Here is a 13099-nt window from a genome sequence, read left to right as displayed (position 1 = left end):
TCCCTAGAGGCTGCAAATGGGATGGGAGCTGATGCTGGAGCTGGCCTAGCTACATGCGCTGTGGCGTGGGAGCCGATGTGGGTTTGGCTGCCGGCGGACGACAGGCCTCAGTAGCTGAGCGGAGTGATGGATGATGCTGAGAAAGAACAGTGAGTGGAGCGTTTCATGCAGTTGTCCAGGCAGGCCTGGAAAGAGAGGTATAAAGCTTGAAAAAGAAAGAATGAAAAGAGAGAGAGAGAGTCAGGGGAGAGAAATAGCAGGAAAAAACAGAAGGGAAAAAGCATGACAGGAAATCTGGGCATCTGCAGGACAGAGATAGGGTCACATCTCGACCGTTTATCAAAGAGGAAAGCAGATTTCACAGCTGATGGGTCGGCCGTGGCAGGTCTGTAGACCCCAGGGGCTCGGCTTGGCATGAGGGACTGGAGTTGTAGTTATTGCTACTGCAGACCTGTTAACACAATCACATTGCTTGTGTTAGACAGCTCATATGCCTGGGCTGACTGTGATAGTTTTATACGTTCTTTATCATTCCTACATCACCTGTAGACTTTATGCATTTCCACCTAAATTCGGTTTAAGTGAATATTTTTGAAGAGATAGTAGAAAAGGGTGGATCTTAACCAGCCAAGTAGAGGAAACACTGAGCTCTTAACTACACTGAAAGGCAGCCTGGAGTCTGAACTGAAAACTAAGTAATTGGCTCAAGTCAGAGCAGTTTGTGATGTGAAGAAGGGTCAAAGCAAGTAACAGACAAAAAGAAAAAAAGAAAAAGGACAAACAGTGTGTAAAGAATTAAACCCTCAAGAGTTGGCGTAGTTGTGCTGTTGTTAGGCGCCTTTTCCTTTTCTGCTCCTCTTCCTCCTCCTCTCCACCTTCTCTCTGCTCTGTGTCTGACTGATGGAGCTGCCAGGGCGCCGTCTCATCCCTCACTTCTCTCACTGATCAATCAGACCATTAGACTCCAATTACAGCCGAAGCCCCGGCGCAGGTGAGCGACGAGCACATTCAGCCGGCTGCCGACAACGCCTCCGCCCGGCTTCCTCGCACTCTCCAAATTAACGCAAATTAATAGTGACACTCAGACATAAATGTCTGCAATCGGGGGCTAAATTAACAGTCTGGGTCGAAGCTATTGAGTAGCAGGTGTCTTTAAAAGCGGTAATTACCTATGCTGGACAGAACCGGGAGGAGAAGGTGGCCCACGGTTTGCCTGGAGTAAGAGGCCTGGCCCCGGTGAGCCTGGCTTCCATTGTAGGTGTTAATAATTGATTGGGAGGCAAGCTATTAATGAGCAGCAGATTTAGTGCTCTGTTGTAAATGTGTGTTGATGAGGGTGTTGCCGCCTCTTGTACAATGCCTTCCCAATGCTAATTACTGGGGCTTAGTCAAGGTGCAACTGTAATGAGTCTGGATTCAATAGAATTCTGCTCTTTATGTGTTTTGAGGGCATTTTAGTGCAAATTACACAATAGCTGAAACGCATAAGACTTGCTTAATTTCGGATTAAGATCTATCTGGCAGTTTTTTATCTTGTCCTCCATCTTAATATTGTTGTATTTTAGCTCAGTTTGCTGTGAGCACAGGTTTATGATAAAAACACATCTGCTGCTGTAATCTCTGGGCCTTGATACAAAGGCAGTGATTTGAAAAACTGCAGGTTACAAGGACATAATAAAAGTCAATAAGTGCTGTTGGCTGATTAAGTATCATAACATTTCAGTCTTAACATGGTGTTACAACATGACCCTTGAATCATACATCATCTGAATCAGTGTGATGATATTTTGCCAATATCTAAGCCTAGGAGGACTTTTTTTTGCCTCACTGAATCTGCCTGCAGTGAAGAAATAATAATGTGAAATATTTGGATGACCTCTGTTATATTTTTTGTTCAATTATGTCATCAGGAACTATTTAAGATAGAAAATGAAGCCTTAATTAATTCTTTTAAATGTCCCGAATAGTGAAACAAGGTCAAGAATTTCTATTTTTGCCAAAGTGCACTTGAGAACATAATGTTTTAATGCCCGTGTGCTCACATGTGTGCATGATGTGTTGACAAATTTGAGCATACATGCACTTAAGTGTGCGCTTTAGGTCATAGTGTCTGTGAATGCGCCGCTGTGTGGGAGGGCATGAGCGCATCAGTGTGCGTGTGCAGACTGTGTGCCGCTTTTGGCTGTGAACAGAGAGCTTTAGCTTGTAGACTACAGAAGAGCGAAAATGTCGAGATACTGTCCTAATTTTCACCTGGGACAGAGAGAGAGGCAGAGGCTGTCAACCGATGGAGTGTGATTATTGTGTAATTTAGTACAAGGGTAGGAATATGGGTCTGTGCAACCAAAAAATGCTCCAGAAATTATTCAGCCCATCACTCAAGCCATTTATCTCACCCCTTTTGCCCACCCTCTCCCTCCAATATGTTTATTGTTAGCTACCCCTAAACTTTAACAAGTGGTGGCGGATTTTTCTGTTTCAGAAATTATATTTTTCTTCTTGTCATTGCTTCATTAATCAAGAGGAGGCATTCTGAAAAATGTTTTGTTTTGGAGGCTGCAATCTATTTTGTGTGTGTGTGTGTTGTAGTTAATCTGCGCCCGTGGCAGTTTCCCCTCCGAAACGCAGCGCTAAGCAGCGGTATCGCAGGCCTATTGTTGTAGCCTCTGTCATAGCAAGGAGAGCCTGATGCAGGCCTGGGCTCGCCTGATAAGGAAAAGAGGATTCAACATGGCTGGAAAGGAGAATCAGTGGGACTTGAGAGTGGAGTATGGATGGGGCAGATGCGCTCGCACACATACGCGCACACACACGTACGTACATACAGAGTCACACAGACATACAGAATGGTTACACACATGTTGTACACACATACAGTCACACATGAGCCGACACACACACAAATCATCACCATCATCACACTGGCACATGCCCAGGCAATTATTTACAGTAACATCCAATTACATATGCAAGAAGGCACCCCAGGATAGGACCTCTCTGTAGCATAGCCGCTAAATCACACAGACTCACACACACACACACACACACACACACAGACACACACACACACACACACACACAGACACACACACACACACACACACACAGACACACACACACACAGACACACACACACAGACACACACACACACACACACACACACACACACACACACACACACACACACACACACACACACACACACACACACACACACACACACACACAGAGCGTCAAATATGCATGCACACAAACACACAAACAAACAAACCAATAACTTAAAACACAGAAATCTGTAGTCCAAACATTTTCATTTATGTTTGCATTTAAAGGTGGCCTGAGCTTTCTATCTGAAAGTCACACTGTCTTGGATATGGTTTGAAAACACCCGACACTATCAGGACTAACAGGATTTGAATTTCTGTGTTGGACACACAAATAATTTTGGCACAAAGAATGTGGCTTCATCTAATGAAATAATGGGCCCAAATTTTAGGCGGAGAACCAATTTGTGATTGCATGCATCAATTATTTCTTGGGTTTAAACCAATATCAGGGCTGGGGTCTCTTCAGATGGGTAAAATGGTAATTATCTGGCCTGCTTTCCCCTGCTCAGTGTCATCCATATATTTATCGATGGCATTATCGATGGTTTTCATGTTCTTACATGAAAAGGAGGAAACATCCAAGCTCATTCTATTGAAGTAGCCCTTTAAATCTGGGCTTTTTAACCCAGATCAACATGACATTGATGTTTGCTTGTGAGTCAGATGGAGAATGGTTTGCAGGCTGTGGCGAAAGAAACACACAATCATTGTTTTTTTTGTTGTTGTTATTTATACGTTTCCAAGCCTGCACTTTCAAAGTTTCTGCCTGCTTGGCTGGAACTCACTGCCGCCCACAGCTCCATGCATTAGCCGTGAAGCACTCAGTCAGTCAGCTAGTCAGAGCTATTATGGCCACAGCTGAGCTCCACTGTTTGAGAGATAATACATGGTTGACTTGATCCACAAGTGAACCTGACATTTTGCTGTCCTTACATCACATCACAACTACCCAAACTGATATGGCAGGTCCCCTGATAAGCAGAGCAGGACTCACTGATTTGCTTTGTGCTCACTTTAATGGCTGCATGGTTTCCTCAAACACACCAAGGATGCAGTGACTTCATCAGGACACAGATACAAAGATGAGGATCATTTGCAGCATAATTCACTGGAGTTTGCTTTCGAGGCTTTGGCCTTATTTTCACAAGCAATGTTATATTTTTTTATATGTTTTTATTGTCTTGTTGTCATTTTATTGACAGTACTTTCTTAAAATGTGAACCATGTTTCTCATGAATCCAGCCACAACACAATATCAACTATGGGAGATACTCTACCTTTTACTCCACTACATTTATTAGATAGTTAATATTATTACCACACTGTAAAAGTTGTGCATGAATATAATGATTAAAGTGAAAGTACAGAAGCATTATCAGCAAAATGTACTTAAAGTATCAGAGTGAAAGCACCAATTTAGAAAAATGCACCCCTTGGGAGTTATGAATTTATATATTATATTATTATATTATTATTACTGATACATGAATGTGTGAGACGCATTTTAATAGCATCAGTCAAGGTGAGGCTAATTTGAACAATTTCATAATGCAGTAAAAAGTGCAGTGTTTCCCTCTGAAATTCATTTTGCTGTTGCGTTCCACCACAGCTAATAAAATCAAATATGAAATAATATACCACTCTAAAGGACTATGTACTGATATTGACTGACTGATTTTGAATAGTGAGCTGAAGTGGGGCTTTTATTCAAGTAGAAGATGGAGACACTTCTTCCACTTTTGTTTGGTTCTGCAACGCAGTGCAGCAGCTCTTCTTCCAAACCTGATTTGACTGAAATAATAAATGTGCAGTTGTGTGTTGCAAAAGTTCAAATGCATTCATGTTAAGTATTTCAGTTGAAACAGATTATTTTGAGTGCTAAAATACAATAAGTCATTAAAACATTGTAGAACTGGACATATACTACTGTTCAAAAGTTTGGTGTCACTTAGAAATGTTCTTTTTTTGAAAGAAAGTATTTTTTTTCAATGAAGGTAACATTAAATGAATGATAAATCCAGTGTAGACATAGTTAATGTGCTAAATGACTATTCTATCTGTAAACAGCTGATTTTTAATGAAATATCTTCATAGGGGTACAGAGGAACATTTCCAGCAACCATCACTCCTGTGTTCTAATGCTACATTGTGTTAGCTAATGGGCTGAAAGGCTCATTGATGATCAGAAAACCATTGTGCAGTTACGTTAGCACATGGATAAAAGTGGGAGTTTTCATGGAAAACATAGAATTGCCTGGGTGACCCCAAACTTTTGAACGGTCGTGTACAAGAGAATTCCATAGATTTCCTGCTTGTGTTTTTATCTCTGTCATGACAATGTCTCCGTCCTCACAAACCCTTCAGGTGTAGCTGCATACTGTAACTGTAACAGATAAACAGGCAGCTGCCATCCTCCAGCAGTCTGCAGCAGAGCAGGGACCAGTGGTGACTGAAAGCCCCAGCGAGGCTCTCGGTCCTGGGGGGCCACTCTTCACACCCGCAGGGCTCAAGGGTGAGCTGGGTGTCCCTGTCTCCCCCCTGCTCCCTCCCTCACAGCTCTCTGGATGTTTGCTGTCTTCCCGTTGCCCATCAGGGAGACACAGTCTGGATATCAAGCTGTCACACTGAAGAGATGTAGTATCTGCCTGCTTATGGTTTCTGTATGTTGTAACCGCACACAAACAGCTTGATATGAACATTAACATTCATGAACAACTGTTCCATTTGGGATAGCAGAAGTCATACACGATCACTTACACACTTATCTCAAGAGTTTTATGAATTTGAATGACTGCTTGGTGCAGATTTAGGGATATGCTTCTTTACCTACGATATATCCCGCTTTTAAAGGAGCCAACAAATAAGTAGAGCTCCGTTTTTACAGAATGTTAGTCTGATAGGCAACAATAGTCAAGCTCAGAAGTCCCTGGCTTCACACATATCGCCTTGTTTTACAGTACGCAATATGTCTTCCCAAATGAATGATTATTCAACACTTCAATACACAACAGACCTCTATTGCAGCAAAGGCGCAAGAGGAAGAACAAGAAGGAAGAAGCAAAAAGAAAGAAAAGTGAAACAAAGTTGAGTGGTGCCAGCTGCTTTGCCATCTGTCACTGTCATGGCTGTAATTTGTGATATGTTGAAACAACTTTCTTGAAAAGTGCTGGAGATAATCCTCGATTGTTTCCATTTGCAAGCCCCTGATAGTCCTCTCAGTCTTCCAGCGAGCGGGTTCAAAACGGGGTTTGATGGACGTCGTTGATGGCTGACCAATCCTTCTAATGTTTGTGATTGTAGAAATAAACTGTTGGCCTCATCATCTCTTTATAAGGAAGTTTGAGTCGAAGCTCCTTGTTAGAATGCCAGGATAATGGCACTCTAAAACAGCTCCAAAATCATACATTATTCACAGCAAAGAGCTTTCTCCGTGAGCACTGTCACTTGTAGAACTGCTGCAGTTCCCCCTCTCCTCTTTTTCTCTTGGTCATGTTGGCGAGGGAAGTGTAGAAACACAGAGGCTCTGCTTGCTTCACCTCCTTCAGAGAAAGAAGGACAGCCACCCTACAGGGAGGCAAACCCCTGCTGGTAGACCTTGATAAGTCCTCGCTGTCCCCTGTCCTGGCCTTAGCCCTCTGATCTTCAGCCTAGTTGGCTCAGGGCCTACCGAAGACAAAGCCCTGTCAAAACGACTCGGGACGGATGAACAACCAAGCAGAAAAATTTAAGTCTTCTAACAAAAAACAACAAACACAAAAAAGGTTAGCATTGAAGATAAGAAAGCTGATAGGTGCTAGAGGAGATGAAGGTCTGGACAGTGTCCATTCTCTCCCTGGTGGTCCAGCAGCGCCTCATTAGATGGATGTGTATGAGGCTGTCAAAGCAGGAATATTATACCACGGGGTCGTCAGCAAACTAATTGGGTAACAAAGACCATTTCCAGCTCGGGAAACCCATCTTTTAACAGTCCGCGTGCTGAGACTCTGATAAGAGAGTTCACGTCTAATGCATTTAGTGAGGGGCAAGTTCACCATCTTTATCTTATTTACTTAACTTGGTGTAAATATTGTTGGTCTTTTACAGTGGATTTAGTGAGACCCCATTTCTCTGAAGTGCACGTAGGGATCAAACTATTGAACAGTGCAGCAGCATGTCGATGATCAGGTGGTATGCAAATCGCAGATACCTCCGTTCGGTTTATTCCGTTGCTAGAACAAAGTTATGTTTCAGAGGCAATTCATGTGTTTCTTCTCTTTGTTCTTAATCTCCTGTGATTTTCAATGTATTGTGCTTTCTCCTGTGTTTGTTATAATTAATATTCTGTACACTCAGATATGAGGAGAGCTCAGAATCAGAGCGTGCGACTGGCTGCGCAGAATGAAAGCCTCCTGAAATATAAAATCACATACAGTAGATGCAATTCTAATGCATCATGAAATTTATAACTCCACCAGAGAAGAGGGGAGTTCAAAAGAATATTAAAATCCAATACCTAAAGGGGCACAGAGGTTTATCTAAAGTCAGGGGCTTTATTCAAGCATCATGCCTACTATTTTATTGTTTGTCTTTATTTACTGCCTCTGACTGATCCTAGTCTTCCATGTGTGGTTATGAGAGCAGGGATTTGTTGTGACCCCATTGACTGATTGACTCCTGAGTTCCCTTTTCTTCTTCTTTGAAGAAATCCCCCATCCGCATGTTTATTTCCAACAGAGAAAGAGGTGGATCTGTCCAGAGAATATGCCACCTGCCACCTTGACCCCCAGGGGCCATGGTAATATCCATACAGGTGAACATTACTGGCTCCGGGTTCCCTATTATGTTCCCTCACACAGCTTCTTGCTGCTCGGGGAGTCAGACCTAACTTACATGCAAAAGATCAAACAAGTCCTTCCCAATTGAATTCAAATGGGAAATTCTGAGTAATTCAAACAGTGAGTAGTGAAGCGACAGGGCTGCTCTGTCCTCTGACCAAAGCCAAACACAAGGAGTACATGTGTGTGTATATGTGCACCGTACCTCCAAGACATGACCGAGTCCTGGAGCACACGCATTACAAATTCAGCTTTCTCTTGTTTACAACTTCAAATAGTTCTCGAGGACATACACATTATACGTAGTTACGGTAGTACATATGCAGGTACTTGTGAAGTTGAATTAAACAGTCACCCACTAAACAAAGAAGTTGGAGACATTGTGGTTTGATGCTGAAGGGCTGGAGAAGGTGGAAAGAAGGAGAGATGTTTTAAAGGGTAAAAGAGATGAGAGAGGATAGCAGACAGGTGGAGGAAAGGCCAAAGGAAAGGAAAGGGAAGGAATTAATAGGAAATAAAGGACGAGGAAGAATATCAGCAGGAAAGGAAAGAAAATGGGAGGAAAAGAAAGAAAGGGGAAGAAGACAGGGGTGGAGAAAGGAGGTTGCTTTGTCTCCAGGGCAGGTACAGCTTACAGCTAAACTGTTTTGGCTTTAGAGTTGGAGCACCTCAATGTGCCTGAAGGTGCAGAAGAATGGAGAATGGATAGAGTCCCCCCTCCTTACCGGTCGTCGCAGTATTTTCACTTCTCTCCTCTCTGATTTAGGCAAGGAGGAATGCATTTTAGCAAAAACAACGACATGTCTAGATGTGCTATTTGTGTTTTAGCATTGCTTTCTTCATACGACATCCTGAGCAGCCAATCATTAGTCTGCTTATTCTGTCTTTAAAAAAAGCAGCGCACATACAGTAGAATCATGCCATGCCAACCATAAGTCAAATAAATGCGCACCACTGTGAGCATTTCAATGGAGTGAAATAAGTATTAGACTAATGCAGCACAATGAACTTTGATGCTTACAGTCCAGTCAGCAGGATAAAAGGTGATTTAAAATGAGAAAATATTTATTCCCATAGCGGCACCATGATAGGCAGCAGCCAAATAAAGGCACATGCGCACAGTGATGGTGTCCCTTTAAAGATTCCGGGAACAGCAGTGACTCTCTCAATTTAATCGATTTAAAATGAAAAGTCAATTTAACAAAGTTGAAAAGAGAAAGATGGGCTAAGGGAAGAAAAAAGGCATTCTCTTGCACTCAAGCAGTAAACTAACTGCCTGCACAGAGCAGGCAGAGATTTCAGCTGAATTATCTCCCACCTCACATTTGCTCTTAGGCAAGCAGTTTTAAAAGCCAAGCGATTGAGCCAGTGATCCAATTTGAAATGCAGAAATGATTAGAGCAGCTTGCCTCATTTCATATCGAAATTCTCTGATTTATGACAGGGCACCAGCCCAAGATCTACTCTAAAGGGAAATTAGTGTGCATCCTGCATTATTTCTGTAATTTTAGTCTCCCAATAGCAGATGCCTATAGCCTTAGAGAGAGGGAGAGAGGAGGGAGAGAAAGGGAATGAAAGCAGTATGTAGGTATCTTTCATTTCAGGCAGATGTAACCATGGCCATTTCAAAGAGGAGGAATGACACAAAGCAGGACTTGGAAATGGGAGGTGTTTTCCCACTTAATGTAGGATGTGACAGAGAATCTATTTCAGGATGCAATAAAAAACAGGCAGCACCTAACTAAGCGTACATATGAGCTTTTTTTTGCCAGCGTGGGACCAGCAGCGGGAGAACACAGGACGGCGAGGTTGGCTTTGGCCGTTTTTATTCGACAAAAAAAAAGACCCTTGCAACCCATCCATCCTTGAGGCTAAGAAAATATTAATACGCAGAGCGATAACGAGGGCTAGAGGAAAATCTCCCTTAATGAAATTTCCAGTTGACCACATGCAATTTGTTTCATCGCAGTGAACAACTAATTGCAATGGACGTTATCAAGGTGTGAGTGTGCTGTCTGCTGTAAACTGACTGGTAAAACAGGTACAAATCCTTTATCCTCACTCCCATGTTAGAAACAGAGAACATATAAACTTGACATAACCCACACATAAGCTTGTTTTATATATATATACTAACACTGCTGGTACCGTTTGAAAAGGACATGGCACTTTGAGACATGCTGTCAGGTCAACACTGGTCAAATGTAATGCAAGGACGGAAAAAATCACACGTTTTTATTAATAACTCAAATTGCAGAAATGTTGAAAGAAGGATTTAAGTGAGGAAAAAATGGGTAAATATTCACAAGATGTAACATTTGGACTGGTGTTTTTATTTGAAAATGGCACTACTTTCACATGGAGTGGGTGTTGGAAGCTGAATGCATAAAGCCAGTGAATGTCTTGAGATATTCAGACAGAGTGGTTTTGATCTCTCAGTTGTCTAAATCCTGCAGCTGTGGGATCAAGACGGATACAGTGCCAGTCAGTGACCTTGGCGGAAGGAGGGGGGGAAGCGATGAGGAAAATAATCATTCCCACCAAGGTTTGTATCGATTTCACCTGCCCTGACCATGAAGCGGGTTAAGAGTAGCCAGTGGTGGTGAAATGGTCAGCGGTGATATCATTAGCTTGTTGTTTACACAGGGAAGCAGGGAGTTAGAAGAAGGCTGAGTGTCACAAGCCAGTTTCTTCTTCACCTCCTTCAGCTGATCAGAGGATCATGGTATCAAGGAGGGATTAGTAGCGACTTGGGATTTGTGTGATTGGTTAATTTATTGCGGTGATGGCAGGTCTTTCATCTATGGCAACAATTTAATGCAGCGCAGCCCACAGAGGCTATTTACAGGTTGAGCTCCTTTCTGGAGTCAGTCCGGCTGTGCCATCAGCTCTTATCACAATTCCCCTGAAATTTCCAAATAATCTGGAACAGGTTTAGCCTTCTCAGTAATAAAAATTAGAACAGATTCCTGATAGAAGCTTTTGTCTCACACAGGGCCAATTATAAATAGTACAGCCCTGCCTTGGAAGAGGGGAAAAGGGGAAGGGGAAAAAAAATCCAATCTGAGAGATGTGCACGGAACTATCGTTCAGGGCCCCTGCTTCCGCCTGATCCCAAATCCGTGTGGCTGAAAATTTATATTAGATTTTTATCACAGGGCCTAAGTTCTAGAAAATCAATGGAAGGTTATCTTTATGTTTGTCAGCAACTTGTGAAATATATTGATTTTCATTTTATAGCGAATTTTGGAGCATCAGTTTGTAATCACTTCCTCGCTGACTACACTGTTTTGGTCACTGTATCTCTTACACGAGCAACGGTAACAGAGCTCAGAGGGAGAAAAAAAATAAAATACCGGGAGAGTATTGAAACCACTGGAGTGAAGGCAAGAGGGTGGATAAACCATAACACAGTACACCAGAGAGGTAGGGCCCGGAGGAGGGTTACAGGCTCTGACAGGGATGATAGTCTGTAAACTGATATTAAAGACTGTATCTATAGAAACATAACAAATATTTACATGTTTTGCAATATTTAGACATTTGAATATCAAATTCCATAAGCCTGTGATGGGCATGTTAATAAATTAGATTAGAAAAAATATTTAACTTTTTGCATTTTGACACTCTAAGCGAAGACATCAAATAGGAAACACATTAAGATCAGCCTGTGTTAGACATGCAAATAGACAGTTTTTTTTTTTTTTTTGCATCTGACACATTAAACTAGCCAACAGGGGTCAGCATATTTTCCAAATTCCTTTCAGTGTGCCGTTTTTGGACAGGAAAAAGCCTCCATACGTCACATCCCCCCCGGTTGTGTGACTGGTAGCAGGACGAGGAGTTTGTTTCTATAAAGCCAGTTCATCATGTGCTGCCTCGCTCCAGGGAAATCGTAATTTTCTGCCTGTCAATCTGCATTGCTTCTGGCCTCGGCCACTTAGGCCAACTGATCCAGTTGTACAAATGTTTTCATTTGCATTTGCAGACGCTCCTCGCTGCAGTGACGCCGCTGTGTCTTAATCCTAAATATGTTGTGTGCAGTTGCTCTCGTGCATTCCTTTGTCTTTGTGACGGCTGCTACATGCGGCATGCTTACAAAGCACATATTGTCACTATAGATGCTCTATGGAAATCTGCACTGAGAGACTGTCATGGGTTGCTGCTGCTCAGTTTCCAACAAAAAAGACGCAAAGGTAATAGTAGAAATAGACAATTAAATTACAATAATAGACAGTAAGGATTTTTAAAGTTTCCACACACAGCAGTAACTAAAGGAATAATTGTGTTTACTGTCATGAATCTAACAAATATTGTGTGATTTTTCACAGTGGGTGGATGTTTCATTAATGTGGTATTTTGTCTCTGTTGGCTACATTAAGAGCAGCTGGAATATCATGAATTCCCAGAGGCACAGAGGGATGGCAGAGAGGCCTCTCGCTGCTGAATAAGAGATGGCTCCAGTCTGGAGATCTGAGAAAGGGTTAATCTGATTCCCATTTCAGATAGTCGTCCTAGCAACAATCGGCTGGTCTGCTCTGCTCCTTTGACAGGGGTGTGAGATTTTCAGGTTAGCCAGATAGAAGACTTTATTGTGAGGCTAATTTGAAATGTGAAATCGCGGATGACTTAAATTACAGAGGTCCTCTCTCTCTCATCTGCTGCCAGGACGGGATAAGAAGATGCCAGGAGAAGGAATAAGAATATCAACAGACACAATTTACTGTCTGTGTTTGATCAGTTTGGCAGTGCAGTTTGCCAATGTGCACAGCTATATATAAAGAGAGACTATTTAGAAGTCTCTCTTTATTTAGTGTCTGCATTTGTTTCCTTAATTTTGCCGACAAAATCCAAACAGATTCCTATCAGCTCTGCGAGATGTATTCGCTATTTGTAAATAATGCTATCTAAAAAAAAAAAAACGATGTCCTCCAGCCTCTGACTAGATAGAGTTCATGGAAAGAGAAATGGGCGGGTGGAGGAGTGGGAGGAGGAGGGGGCATGCAGGCACAGTGCCGGAGCACAGTGCTCATCTCTTGTGCATATCTGTGCCAATTCAGACCTTTAACATGCTCAAGTGACATTTGCATTTATCCTTGAAGGTTGTTGCCTTTTGCGGGGGAGAAATAAGTGAAAAGCACGGGAGAGGACTGGTATTTTTTCTGTTGCATTAGGCA

This window comes from Acanthochromis polyacanthus, chromosome 12 (assembly GCF_021347895.1).
Source record: "Acanthochromis polyacanthus isolate Apoly-LR-REF ecotype Palm Island chromosome 12, KAUST_Apoly_ChrSc, whole genome shotgun sequence".
In the NCBI taxonomy this organism is placed as follows: domain Eukaryota; kingdom Metazoa; phylum Chordata; class Actinopteri; family Pomacentridae; genus Acanthochromis; species Acanthochromis polyacanthus.
Note: the sequence above shows the minus strand (reverse complement) of the source record.